The 13,036-nt window shown below is 37.4% G+C and overlaps 1 protein-coding gene across 1 annotated transcript in view; it reads right to left on the reverse strand.

Moving 5' to 3' along the window:
• The window catches only part of LOC125154203 (phospholipid-transporting ATPase ABCA3-like), a 304,058-nt gene that overhangs the window by 210,577 nt on the left and 80,445 nt on the right, over positions 1-13,036 (reverse strand). The gene's annotated exons all lie outside the window — the stretch shown is intronic.

A 13,036-nucleotide genomic window follows, 5' to 3' on the forward strand; every position in this document is an offset into this window, starting at 1 on the left:
TCTCTTTTGTAATTCAATGGCTACAATTTTAATAGCACCAGGATTTTTAGTTTCATCTCTGCAAAGGGGAGATATGATACTGTCTAGGTCTGCTTTACTGCTGGCATCTAAACACTGCCAGGGCATTAGATCACTTCATAGTCATTGCCTCTGTTTGTCAATGGAACTCTGGTTAAACCGTGGGCACCCATTTCAAAGAGCAGAAACACAGGAGGCTCATCAATATTAGCTGCAATGAGAGCACCAGTACAATACCTCACCTGTAAGTGTAAATAAACTTGTCAGCATAGGGTTCCAGATTCAGTGATTGCAATGATTTATTCACATATGGTTTAATCTTCTTCTCAGGAACCCCCCAACAACATGGCATACATGACCATTATTTCCCGACCAGTCATGTAATCCAGCAAGGCATCAAACTGTGGACAATAGCCAATTTTTTACCTCACCTGCAATAAGAAATAACAATGAACACAACTCAACTATCTTACTGAGCATCTGGTAAATATGGATAATATAGAAGACCTGTAGTTCTCCAGCCCATGTGTCTAAAAAGGTTAGAACCCACAGTTTTTCCAAAGAATTTCTCCAGTGATTATGGAATCATTACATCTAGAGGGTATTGTCACGTGCTGGATCTACAACTGTGCAAAACTATGGATTTTTCTGTCATGATGTTATTTCCCTATAAAGGGCCATAATTAATCTGTTAAACACATGGAAAATAATTACAAAATAGCAGTGTACCGATTTACATAAGTATATTCACCTGAACAAGCTGAATGAGCTAGAAAGTGGTTAGCCTACCATTGGCTCAACCTTTACTCACTGTAAACCTAAAGGAAAATGTGATGACCCTGAAAAGTAAAAGAGATCTAAACCACTAGTTTGATGTACAGTGTTAATAACTGGATGGATATTTTTGAAATTTGGGACTTTATTTTCTCTAATAAGTCTTCATTGGTTTAGTCTCAAGGGATGCTATGATATCATAAGCAAAGACTGTCAAAGAAGGGGGTTTGGACAATAACATCTAGGTTCGGCTCAGTGACATCCTACTTTTTGATAGTGGTAGTAGATAGATGTGCAGTAACTGGGGCCTTCCATAGCTCTATTATATGCAATATGACATTATGACCATCGTTTAAGATGTAGGTGAGTAGAACTGGGATCCTAGTTATTATTGCAGTCATATATTGATGATAAAGATAATGTATTATAAAAATTATCTAATATTCAGACAAAATAGCTGACTAAAACCTAAGTTAAAACCAATAATAAAAATAATGAATATTTTAAAAACTTGTTTATTTTACAAATTTTAAAACTAATCTCTAAGCCTACACTCATAATTCAGGTATTTTAGAGAACCCAATACATCTTGCAAACTATTTTGAACAACAAATACTGTGATGCATTGAGAAGCCCACTAAACAATTAAGAAGTTAACTCAAAACAATATAAAAAGTATACAGATTCAGGGGATTCTGGGAAGATGGCAGAGTAGGAAGCATCAATTTATCTCCCCACCTAGACAACAATTACACAGGCAGAAGCTGTCTAATAGAATATTTTGGAACTCTGGAGTCTACTACAAGCTTGGAAATTCCAGAGGCAGGTATGGACTATAAATTGTAGTTAGTTTTAATTAGCTTTTAGCACACTAGCACCTACCATCCTCTATTCCCAGCACTATGATAGTATCTGAGGACATGTTTCTGGAGCAGCTTGCATAGAGCTAGGTGGAGCAGGGTGGGCAAAAGGGATCCTGTCTTCCAAATATTGGGCACCTTGTACTCTGACTACTTATTTCTGCTCCTGATCAGAGAGATGCAAAAAAACCGGAAAGTAGAGCCCATTCAAAGGAATAAAATAAATCAATAGACACTGTCCCTAAGACCTGATGATAGATCTGTTACACAAAGACTTTAAAATGACTTTCTTTTCCTTCCTCCCTGCCTCCCTCCCTCCCTTCCTTCCCTTTTTTCTTTTCTTTTTTCTTTTCTTTTTCTTTCTTCTCTTTCTTTCTTCTCTTTCTTTCTTTCTTCTCTTACTCCTCTCTCTCTCTCTCTCTTCCTTGTTAGTTAACATATAGTGTAGGTGTGGCTTCAGGAGTAGAACCCAGTGATTCATCACTTAACATATAACACCCAGTGCTCATCCCAATAAGTTCCCTCCTTAATGCCCATCACCAATTTCCCCCACCCCAACAACCCTGTTTGTTCTCTATTTAAGAGTCTCTTACGGCTTGTCTCCCTCTCTGTTTTTACCTTATTTTTCCTTCCTTTCCCCCATGGTCATCTGTTATGTTTCTCACATTCCACATGAGTGAAATCATGTGGAATCTGTCTTTCTCTGACTTAATTCACATAGCATAATATCCTCTAGTTCCATCCACATAGTTGCAAATGGCAAGATTTCATTCTTTTTCATTGCCGAGTAGGATTCCATTGTGCATATAAATCACATCTTCTTAATCTGTTCATTAGTTGATGGAAATTTGGGCTCTTTCCATAATTTGGGTATTGTTGATAGTGCAGCTATAAACATTGTGCACGTGCCCTTCAAATAAGCACTCATATATCCTTTGGATAAATTCCTAGTAGTGCAATTGTGGGGTCATAGGGTAATTCTATTTCTAATTTTTTGAGGAACCTCCACACTGTCTTCCAGAGTAGCTGAACCAGTTTGCATTTCCACCAACAGTGCAAGAGTGTTCCCCTTCCTCCATGTCCTCACCAACATGTATTGTTGCCTGAGTTGTTAATTTTAGCCTCTCTGCCTGGTTTGAGGTGGTATCTCCTTGTGGTTTTGATTTGTATTTCCCTGATAATGAGTGATGTTGAGCATCTTTTCATATGTCTGTTTGCCATCTGGATGTCTTCTTTGGAGAAGTGTCTATTTATGTCTTCTGCCCATTTCTTCACTAGTTTTTTTTTTTCGGATGTTGAGTTTGATAAGTTCATTATAGATTTTGGATACTAACCCTTTATCTGATATGTCATTTGTAAATATCTTCTCCCATTCTGTCAGGTGACTTTTAGTTTCATTGATTGTTTCCTTTGCTGTGGAGAAGATTTTCATCTTGATGACATTCCAATAGTTCATTTTTGCTCTTATTTCCCTTGCCTCCAGAGACATGTCAAGTAAGATGCTACAGCTGAGGTCAAAGAGGTTACTGCCTGTTTTCTCCTGTAGGATTTTGATGGTTTCCTGTCTCACATTTAGGTCTCTCATCCATTTTGAATTTATCTTTGTATGTAGTGTAAGAAAGTGGTCCAGTTTCATTCTTCTGCATGTTGCTGTCAAGTTCTTCCAGAACCATTTGCTAAGGAGACTGTCTTTTTTCAATCGGATACTTTCTCTGGCTTAGTCCAAGATTAGTTGGCCATATATTTGTGGGTCCATTTCTGAGTTCTCTATTCCATTGGTCTATTTGTCTGTTTTTATCCCAATACCATAATGTCTTCATGATTGCAACTTTGTAGTAGAGGCCAAGATTGTGATACTTCCAGCTTTGGTTTTCTTTTTTAACATTACTTTGGATATTCACGGTCTTTGTGGTTCCATACAAGTTTTAGGATTGTTTGTTCTAGCTATGTGAAGAATGCTGGTGGTCTTTTGATTGGGATTACATTGAGTGTGTAGATTCCTTTGGGTAGTATTGACATTTTAACAACATTTGTTTTTCCAATCCATGAGCATGTAATCTTTTTCCATTTCTTTTTGTCTCCTTCAATTTCTTTCATATGATTTCTATAGTTTTCAGTGTACATATCTTTTATCTCTTTGGTTAGGCTTATTCCTAGGTATTTTATGGTTTTTGATTCAATTGTAAATGGGACTGATTCCCTGGTATCTCTTTCTGTTGCTTCATTATTGGGATATAGAAATGCAACTGATTTCTCTACATTGATTTTATATCCCGAGATTTTACTGAATTCCTGTATCAGCTCTAGCGGTTTTTGTTGGTCTTTCAGGTTTTCGATGTGGAGTATCATGTCATCTGCAAAGAATGAAAGTTTGACTTCTTCTTTGCCAATTTGTATGCCTTTTCTTTTTGTTGTCTGATTGCTGAGGCTAGGACTTCCAACACTATGTTAAACAACACTGGTGAGAGTGGATATCCCTGTCATGTTCCTGATCTCAGGGGGAAAGCTCTCAGTTTTTCTCCAATGAGGATGATATTAGCTGTGGGCATTTCATATATGGCTTTTATGATGTTATGTTCCTTCTATCACAAATTTCTTGAGGGTTTTTATTAAGAAATAATGCTGTATTTTGTCAAATGCTTTTCCTGTATCTATTAATAGGATCATGGGGCGCCTGGGTGGCTCAGTCAGTTGAGCATCTGACTTCCGTTCAGGTCATGATCTCGCAGTCTGTGGGTTCGAGCCCCACATCGGGCTCTGTGTTGACAGCTTGGAGCCTGGAGCCTGCTTCGGATTCTGTGTCTCCCTCTCTCTCTGCCCCTAACCCACTCGCATTCTGTCTGTCTCTGTCAAAAATAAATAAACATTAAAAAAAATTTTTTTTAAATCTCTGTCAGACAAGGAGTTTGTATTAACAGGATCATATGGTTCTTATCCTTTCTTTTATTAATGTGATGTATCACATTGATTGATTTGCAAATATTGAACCAGCAGCCCAGGAATGAATCCCACTTGATCACGATGAATAATTCTTCTTATATGCTATTGAATTTGATTTGCTAGTATCTTGTTGAGAATTTTTGCATCCGCGTTCATCAGGGATATTGGCCTGCAGTTCTCTTTTTTTGTTTGGTCTCTGTCTGGTTTGGGAATCAAAGTAATGCTGGCTTCATAGAATGAGTCCAGAAGTTTTCCTTCCATTTCTATTTTTTGGAATAGCTTGAGGAGGATAGGTATTAACTCTGCTTTAAATGTCTGGTAGAATTCTCCAGGGAAGCCATCTGGTTCAGGACTCTGATTTGTTCAGAGATTTTTTATAACAGATTCAATTTCTTCACTAGTTATGGGTCTGTTCAAATTTTCTGTTTCTTCCTTTTGAGGTTTGTAGTGTGTGGGTGTTTAGGAATTTGTCCATTTCTCCCAGGTTGTCCAGTTTGTTGGCATATAATTTTTCCTAGTATTCCCTGATAATTGCTTGTATTTCTGAGGGATTGGTTGTAATAAATCCATTTTCATTCATGATTTTATCTATGTGGGTCGTCTCTTTTCTTTTTGAGAAGCCTGGCTAAAGGTTTATCAATTTTATTTTTTTTTTCAAAAAACCAACTCTTAGTTTCATTGATCTGTTCTGTTTTTTGGATTCTATATCATTTATTTCTGCTCTAATCTTTATTATTTCCCTTCTTTAGCTGTCTTTGGGCTTTATTTGCTGCTGGTTTTCTAATTCCTGTAGTTGTAAGGTTACTTGGGACATTTCTTGCTTCTTCATACAGGCCTGCATTGCAATGCATTTTCCTCTTAGGACTGCCTTTGCTGCTTCCCAAAGGATTTGGACTATTTTGTTTTCATTTTCATTTTCTTCCATATATTTTTAAATTTCTTCTTTAATTTCCTGGTTAACCTGTTCATTCTTTAATAGGATGTTCTTTAACTTCCATGTAGTTGGAGGCTTTCCAAATTTTTACTTGTCATTGATTTTAAGTTTCATAGTGTTGTGAGCTGAAAATATGCATGGTATGATCTCAATCTTTTTATACTTGTTGAAGGCTGTTTTGTGACACATTATGTGATCTATTTTGGAGAATGTTCCATGTGCACTCAAGAAGAATGTGTGTTCGGGGCGCCTGGGTGGCGCAGTCGGTTAAGCGTCCGACTTCAGCCAGGTCACGATCTCGCGGTCCGTGAGTTCGAGCCCCGCGTCAGGCTCTGGGCTGATGGCTCAGAGCCTGGAGCCTGTTTCAGATTCTGTGTCTCCCTCTCTCTCTGCCCCTCCCCCGTTCAGGCTCTGTCTCTCTCTGTCCCAAAAATAAAAATAAAACGTTGAAAAAAAATTAAAAAAAAAAGAAGAATGTGTGTTCTGCTGCTTTAGGATGAAAAGGTCTGAATATATCAGTTAAGTCCATCTATTCCAATGTGTCATTCAGAGTCGTTGTTTCCTCATTCATCTTCTGCTTAGATGATCTGTCCATTGTTGTAAGTGCAGTGTTAAATTCCCCTACAATCACGCTATTATTATCAATAACTTTGGTTATGTTTATTATTAATTGATTTATATATTTGGGTGCTTTCACACTGGGGGCATAAACATTTACAATTGTTAGCTCTTCTTGGTGGACAGACCCCTTTAATTGTGATATAATGCCCTTCTTCATCTCTTGTTACATTCTTTGTTTTAAAATCTAGTTTGTCTGATATAAGTATGGCTACTTTGGCTTCCTTCTGACATCCAGTAGCATGATAGATGTTTCTCCATCCTCTCATTTTCCATCTATAGGTGTCCTCAGGTCTAAAATGAGTCTCTTGTAGGCAGCATAGAGATGGATCTTGGGGTTTTTTTGTGTTTTTTTTTTATCCACTCTGATACCCTATGTCTTTTGATGGGGGCATTTAGTCCACTTACATTCAGAGTGATTACTGAAAGATATGGATTCAATGCCATTGTGTTATCTGTAGGTTTTGTTGTTTGTGGTGATGTCTCAGTCCTTTGCAGTCTTTACTGTTTTCCACTCAGTGTCTCCCATAGAATCTCCTGCAGGGCTGGTTTAGTGATCATGAACTGCTTTAGCTTTTGTTTGGGAAACTCTGCATCTCTCCTACTATATTGAATGACAGCCTTGCTTGATAAAGGATTTTTGGATGCATATTTTTCCTACTCAGCTCATTGAATATTTCCTGCCATTCCTTTCTCACCTGCCAAGTTTCAATCGACAGGTTTGCTACTACCCTCATGTGCCTACCCTTGTAGGATAAGAACCATTTGTCCCTAGCTGCTTTCAGAATTCTCTCCTTATGTTTGTATTTTGCTAGTTTCGCTATGATATGTCATGGTGTTGACCTGTTTTTGTTGATTTTGAAGGGAGTTCTTTGTGCTCTTGGACTTGGATGCCTGTTTCCTTTCACATAATAGGGAAGTTCTCAGCTATAATGTGTTCAAATATAGCCCCTTTCTCTCGCTCTTCTTTTTCTGGAACTCCTATGATATGAACTTTGTTTCATTTTATGGAATCACTTAGCTCTCTAATTCTCCCTTCATGATCTAGCCATTTTCTTTCCCCCCTTTTTTTCAGCTTCATCATTATTTTCTATAATTTTATCTTCTATTTCACCTACTCTTTCTCTGCTTCTTCCACCTTGCTGTCACTGTATCTAGTTTAGTTTGCATCTCATTTATAGCATTTCTTAATTCATTGTGACTATTTCTTAGGTTTTTAATCTTGGCAGTAATAGATTCTCTGCTGTCTTCTATGCTTTTCTCAAGCCCAGCTATTTGTTATGACTGTTATTCTAAATTCTTGTTCAGATATATTGTTTATATTTGTTTTGAGAATTTCTCCGGCTGTGATTTCTTCCTGAATTTTCTTTTGAGGAGAGTTCTTCCATTTCATAATTTTGGCAAGGTTTCTGTCTTTTACATGTTTTAATAGCTCATTATGTCTCCTTCACTTGCAACTACTACTATATTAAAAAGGGGTCATACACTGTTCAGGGCCTGGCACTTCAGAAAAGTGTTTTTGGAGTGTGTTGTGTGCACTCTGTTATTGTGTCTTGGCTCCTCTATCCCATTGGTCAGTCCTCTGCAAGGCTCCTCCTTGCTTGTAGTGATGGAATGTTGGGACTTCAACCCTGGTGCTTTGAATTGTTTGTTGAAGTAACCCCGGAAGAAAAAGGAAAGGGAGGGGGAGTCTGATCCCATACAAAGGGAAAAATGAAAGGGGAGAAAAGAAGACCAGGCAGAGAGCCAAAAGAACTATAAGACTTTATCTAGAGAGAAAGAAAGGAAAATAAAGAATAAAATAGGTAAAATGTATGAAAAGAATAGAGTCAAAATGCCTGATTAAACAAACAAAACAGAAAAAATTGTATGTATAGATTTATATGTATATATATATATACCTATATGTATATCTATATATATAGATATATATGGAGTAAATTAACCAAAAACAAATCAGAAACTATAAGCCTGATTCCAAAAGAAAAGAAGGCAGAAAGAAAAAGAAAAAGGAAAAGAAAGAAAAGAGAAGAACAAACAGACAGACAAATAGACAAAACAAAAAACAGGTGTACTTGAAAAAATCATAGCTGAACACTTCCCCAGTATGGGGAAGGAAACAGACATTGAAATCCAAGAGGCACAGAGAACTTCCTTCATATGTAACTTGAATCACTCGTCTGCATACATATCATAGTGAAACTGGCAAAATACAAGGACAAAGAGAGAATTCTGAAAGGAGCTAGGGATAAATGGGCCTTAACATACAAAGGTAAACACATAAGGGTAGTAGCAGACCTATCTACTGAAAATTGGCAGTCCAGAAAGGAATGGCAGGAAATCTTCAATGTGATGAATAGGAAAAATATGAAGCCAAGAATCCTTTATCCAGCAAGCCTGTAATTCAGAATAGAAGGAGATATAAAGATTTTCCCCAACAAACAAAAAATGAAGGAATTCATCCCCACTAAATCAGCCCTACAAGGGGGATTCTGTGAGTGAAATGTTGCAGGGACCACAGAGTACCAGAGGCATCACCACAACCATGAAACCTACAGACATCATAATGACTCTAAACCCATATATTTCAATAATAACACTGAATGTAAATGGACTAAATGCTCCAACCTTAAGACATAGGATATCAGAATGGATAAAAAAAACAAGAACCATCTATTTGCTGTCTACAAGAGATCCACTACAAGGTGTCTGAGGACACCTTCAGATTGAAAATGAGGGGATAGAGAACTATCTATCATGCTACTGGAAGTCAAAAGAAAGCCGGAGTAGCCATACTTATATCAGACAAACTAGACATTAAATTAAAGGCTGTAACAAGAGATGAAGAAGGGCATTATATAATAATTATGGGGCCTATCTATCAGGAAGAGAAATGGATGTCTATACACTGAATTTGGAAGCACCCAAATATATAAAACAATCACAAACATAAGCAACCTTATTAGTAAGAATGTAGTCATTTTAGGGGACTTTAATACTCCACTTACAACAGTGGATAGATCATCTAGACAGCAAATCAGTAAAGAAACAATGGCCCTGAATGATACACTGGACCAGATGGACTTGAAAGATACTTTTTGAACTGTACATCCTAAAAGCAGCAGAATATACTTTCTTCTCGAGTGCACACAGAACATTCTCCATAATAGATCACATACTGGGTCACAGAACAGCCCTCAGTAAATATAAAAGAATTGAGATCATACCATGCAAACTTTTAGATCACAATGCTATGAAGCTTGAAATCAACCACAGGAAAAAGTCTGGAAAACCTCCAAAAGCGTGGAGGTTAAAGAACATCCTACTAAAAAACAAATGGGTCAACCAGGCAATTAGAGAAGAAATTTAAAAATATATGGAAACAAACAAAAATGAAAATACAACAATTCAAACGCTTTGGGATGCAGTGAAGGCAGTCCCGAGAGGAAAATACATTGCAATCCAGGCCTATCTCAAGAAACAAGAAAAATCCCAAATACAAAATCTAAGAGCACACCTAAAGGAACTAGAAGAACAGAAAAGACACCCAAAACCCAGCAGAAGAGAAATAATAAAGATCAGAGCAGAAACAGACAATATAGAATTTAAAAAGCTGTACAGCAGATCAATGAAACCAAGAGTTGGTTTTTGAAAAAATAAACAAAATTGATAAACTTCTAGCCAGACTTCTCAAAAAGAAAACAGAGACGACCCACATAGATAAAATCATGAATGAAACTGGATTTATTACAGCCAATCCTTCAGAAATACAAACAATTATCAGGGAATACTAGGAAAAATTATATTCCAACAAACTGGACAACCTGGAAAAAATGGACAAATTCCTAAACACCCACATACTACCAAACCTCAAAAGGAAAGAAATAGAAAATTTGAATAGACCTAAAGCTAGTGAAGAAATTGAATCATTTATCAAAAATCTCTGAGCAAATCAGAGTCCTGGACCAGATGGCTTCCCTGGGGAAGTCTACCAGACATTTAAAGCAGAGTTAATACCTATCCTCCTCAAGCTGTTCCAAAAAATAGAAATGCAAGGCAAATTCCAGACTCATTCTATGAAGCCAGCATTCCCTTGATTCCCAAACCAGACAGAGACCAAACAAAAAAAGAGAACACCAGGCCAATATCCCTGACGAATATGGATGCAAAAATTCTCAACAAGATACTAGCAAATCAAATTCAACAGCTTATAAAAAGATTTATTCATCATAATCAGGTGGGATTCATTCCTGGGCTGCAAGGCTAGTTCAATATTTGCAAATCAATCAGTGTGATACATCACATTAATAAAAGAAAGGATAAGAACCATATGATCCTGCCAATAGATGCAGAAAAAGGATTTGACAAAATAAAGCATCCTTTCTTAATAAAAAACTCTCAAGATGGGAATGCAAGCTGGTGGAGCCACTCTGGAAAACAGTATAGAGGTTACTCAAAAAAACTAAAAATAGAACTACCCTACAACCCACCAATTGCACTACTAGGCATTTATCCAAGGGATACAGGTGTGCTGTTTTGAAGGGACACGTGCACCCCCATGTTTATAGCAGCACTATCGACAGTCGCCAAAGTATGTAAAGAGCGCAAATGTCCATCCATGGATGAATGGATAAAGAAGATGTGGTATATATATACAGTGGAGTATTACTCGGCAATCAAAAAGAATGAAATCTTGCCATTTGCAACTACATGGATGGAACTGGAGAGTATTACACTAAGTGAAATTAGTCAGAGAAAGACAAAAATCATATCACCTCACTCATATGAGTACTTGAAGAGACAAAACAGATGAACGTAAGGGAAGGGAAACAAATATAAAAACAGGGAGGGGGACAAAACAGAAGAGACTTATAAATATGGAGAAAAACTGAGGATTTCTGTAGGGGTGGTGGGAGGGGGGATGGGCTAAATGGGTAAGGGACATTAAGGAATCTACTCCTGAAATCATTGTTGCACTCTATGCTAACTAATTTGGAGGTAAATCTTAAAAACAAAAAACAAAAAACAACTCTCAAGAAAGTCGGGACAGAAGGAATATAGTTAAACATCATGAAAGCCATTTATGAAAAGCCCACAAATAATATCTTCCTCAGTAGGGAAACACTGAGAGCTTTCCCCCTGAGATCAGGAACACGACAGAGATGTCCACTCTCACCACTGTTGCTTAACATAGTGTTGGAAGTCCTAGCCTCAGCAATCAGATAACAAAAGGAAATCAAAGGCATCAAAATTGGCCAAGATGAAGTCAAACTTTCAAACTTTTGCAGATGACATGGTATTATACATGGAAAACCCAACAGACTCCACCAAAAGTCTACTAGAACTGATACATGAATTCAGCAAAGTCACAGGGTACAAAATCAGTGTACAGAATTTTGTTGCATTTTTATACACCAATAATGAAGCAACAAAAAGAGAAATAAAGAAACTGATCCCATTTACAAATGCACAAAGAACCATAAAATACCTAGGAATAAACCTAACCAAACAGTAAAAGACCTGTATGCTGAAAACTATAGAAAGCTTATGAAGGAAATTGAAGAAGACACAAGGAAATGGAAAGACATTCCATACTCATGGATTGGAAAAATAAATACTGTAAAAATGTCAGTGGTACCCAAAGCAATGTACACATTCAATGCAATCCTAACCAAAATTGCACCAGCATTCTTCTTAAAGCCAGAACAAACAATCCTAAAATTTGTATGGAACCACAAAAGACCCTGAATAGCCAAAGTAATATTGAAGAAGAAAACCAAGGCAGAAGGCATCACCATCACAGTCCCAGTTTTAGCCCTTACTACAAAGCTGTAATCATCAAGACAGTATGGTATTGTCACAAAAACAGACACATAGACCAATGGAATAGAATAGAGTCTCCATAATTGGACCCACGAAAGTATAGCCAACTCATCTTTGACAAAGCAGGAAAGAATATCCAGTGGAAAAAAGACAGTCTCTTTAACAAATGGTGCTGGGAGAACTGGACAGCAACATACAGAAGAATGAAAGTAGACCACTTTCTTATACCATTCACAAAAATAAACTCAAAATGGATGAAGGACCTGAATGTGAGACAGGAAACCATCAAAACCCTAGAGGACAAAGCAGGCAACAACCTCCCTGATCTCAGCCGCAGCAATTTCTTACTCAACACATCTCCAAAGGAAGGGAATTAAAAGCAAAAATGAACTATTGGAACTTCATCAAGATAAAAAGCCTCTGCACTGCAAAGGAAACAATCAACAAAACTAAAGGGCAACCGGCAGAATGGGAAAAGACATTTACAAATGACATATTGGATAAAGGGCTAGTATCCAAAATCTATAAAGAGCTCACCAAACACCACACCCGAAAAAAAAAATCCAGTGACGAAATGAGGCAGAAGACATGAATAGACACTTTTACAAAGAAGACATCCAGATGGCCAACAGACACATGAAACAATGCTCAATGTCACTCATCATCAGGGAAATACATATCAAAGCTACACTGAGATGTCACCTCATGCCAGTCAGAGTCTAAAATGAACAAATCAGGAGATGCTGGCGAGGATGTGGAGAAATGGGAACCATCTTGCACTGTTGGTGGGAAAGCAAATTGGTGCAGCCGCTCTAGAAAACAGTGTGCATGTTCCTCAAAAAATTAAAAATAGAACTATCCTATGACCCAGCAATAGCACTGCTAGGAATTTACCCAAGGGACACAGGACTGCTGATGCATAGAGGCGCATGTACCCCAATGTTTATAGCAGCACTTTCAACAATAGCCAAATTATGGAAAGAGCCTAAATGTCCATCAACTGACAAACAGATAAAGAAGATGTGGTTTCTATATACAATGGAATACTACTTGGCAATGAGAAAGAATG

This window comes from Prionailurus viverrinus, chromosome E3 (assembly GCF_022837055.1).
Source record: "Prionailurus viverrinus isolate Anna chromosome E3, UM_Priviv_1.0, whole genome shotgun sequence".
Taxonomy (NCBI): domain Eukaryota; kingdom Metazoa; phylum Chordata; class Mammalia; order Carnivora; family Felidae; genus Prionailurus; species Prionailurus viverrinus.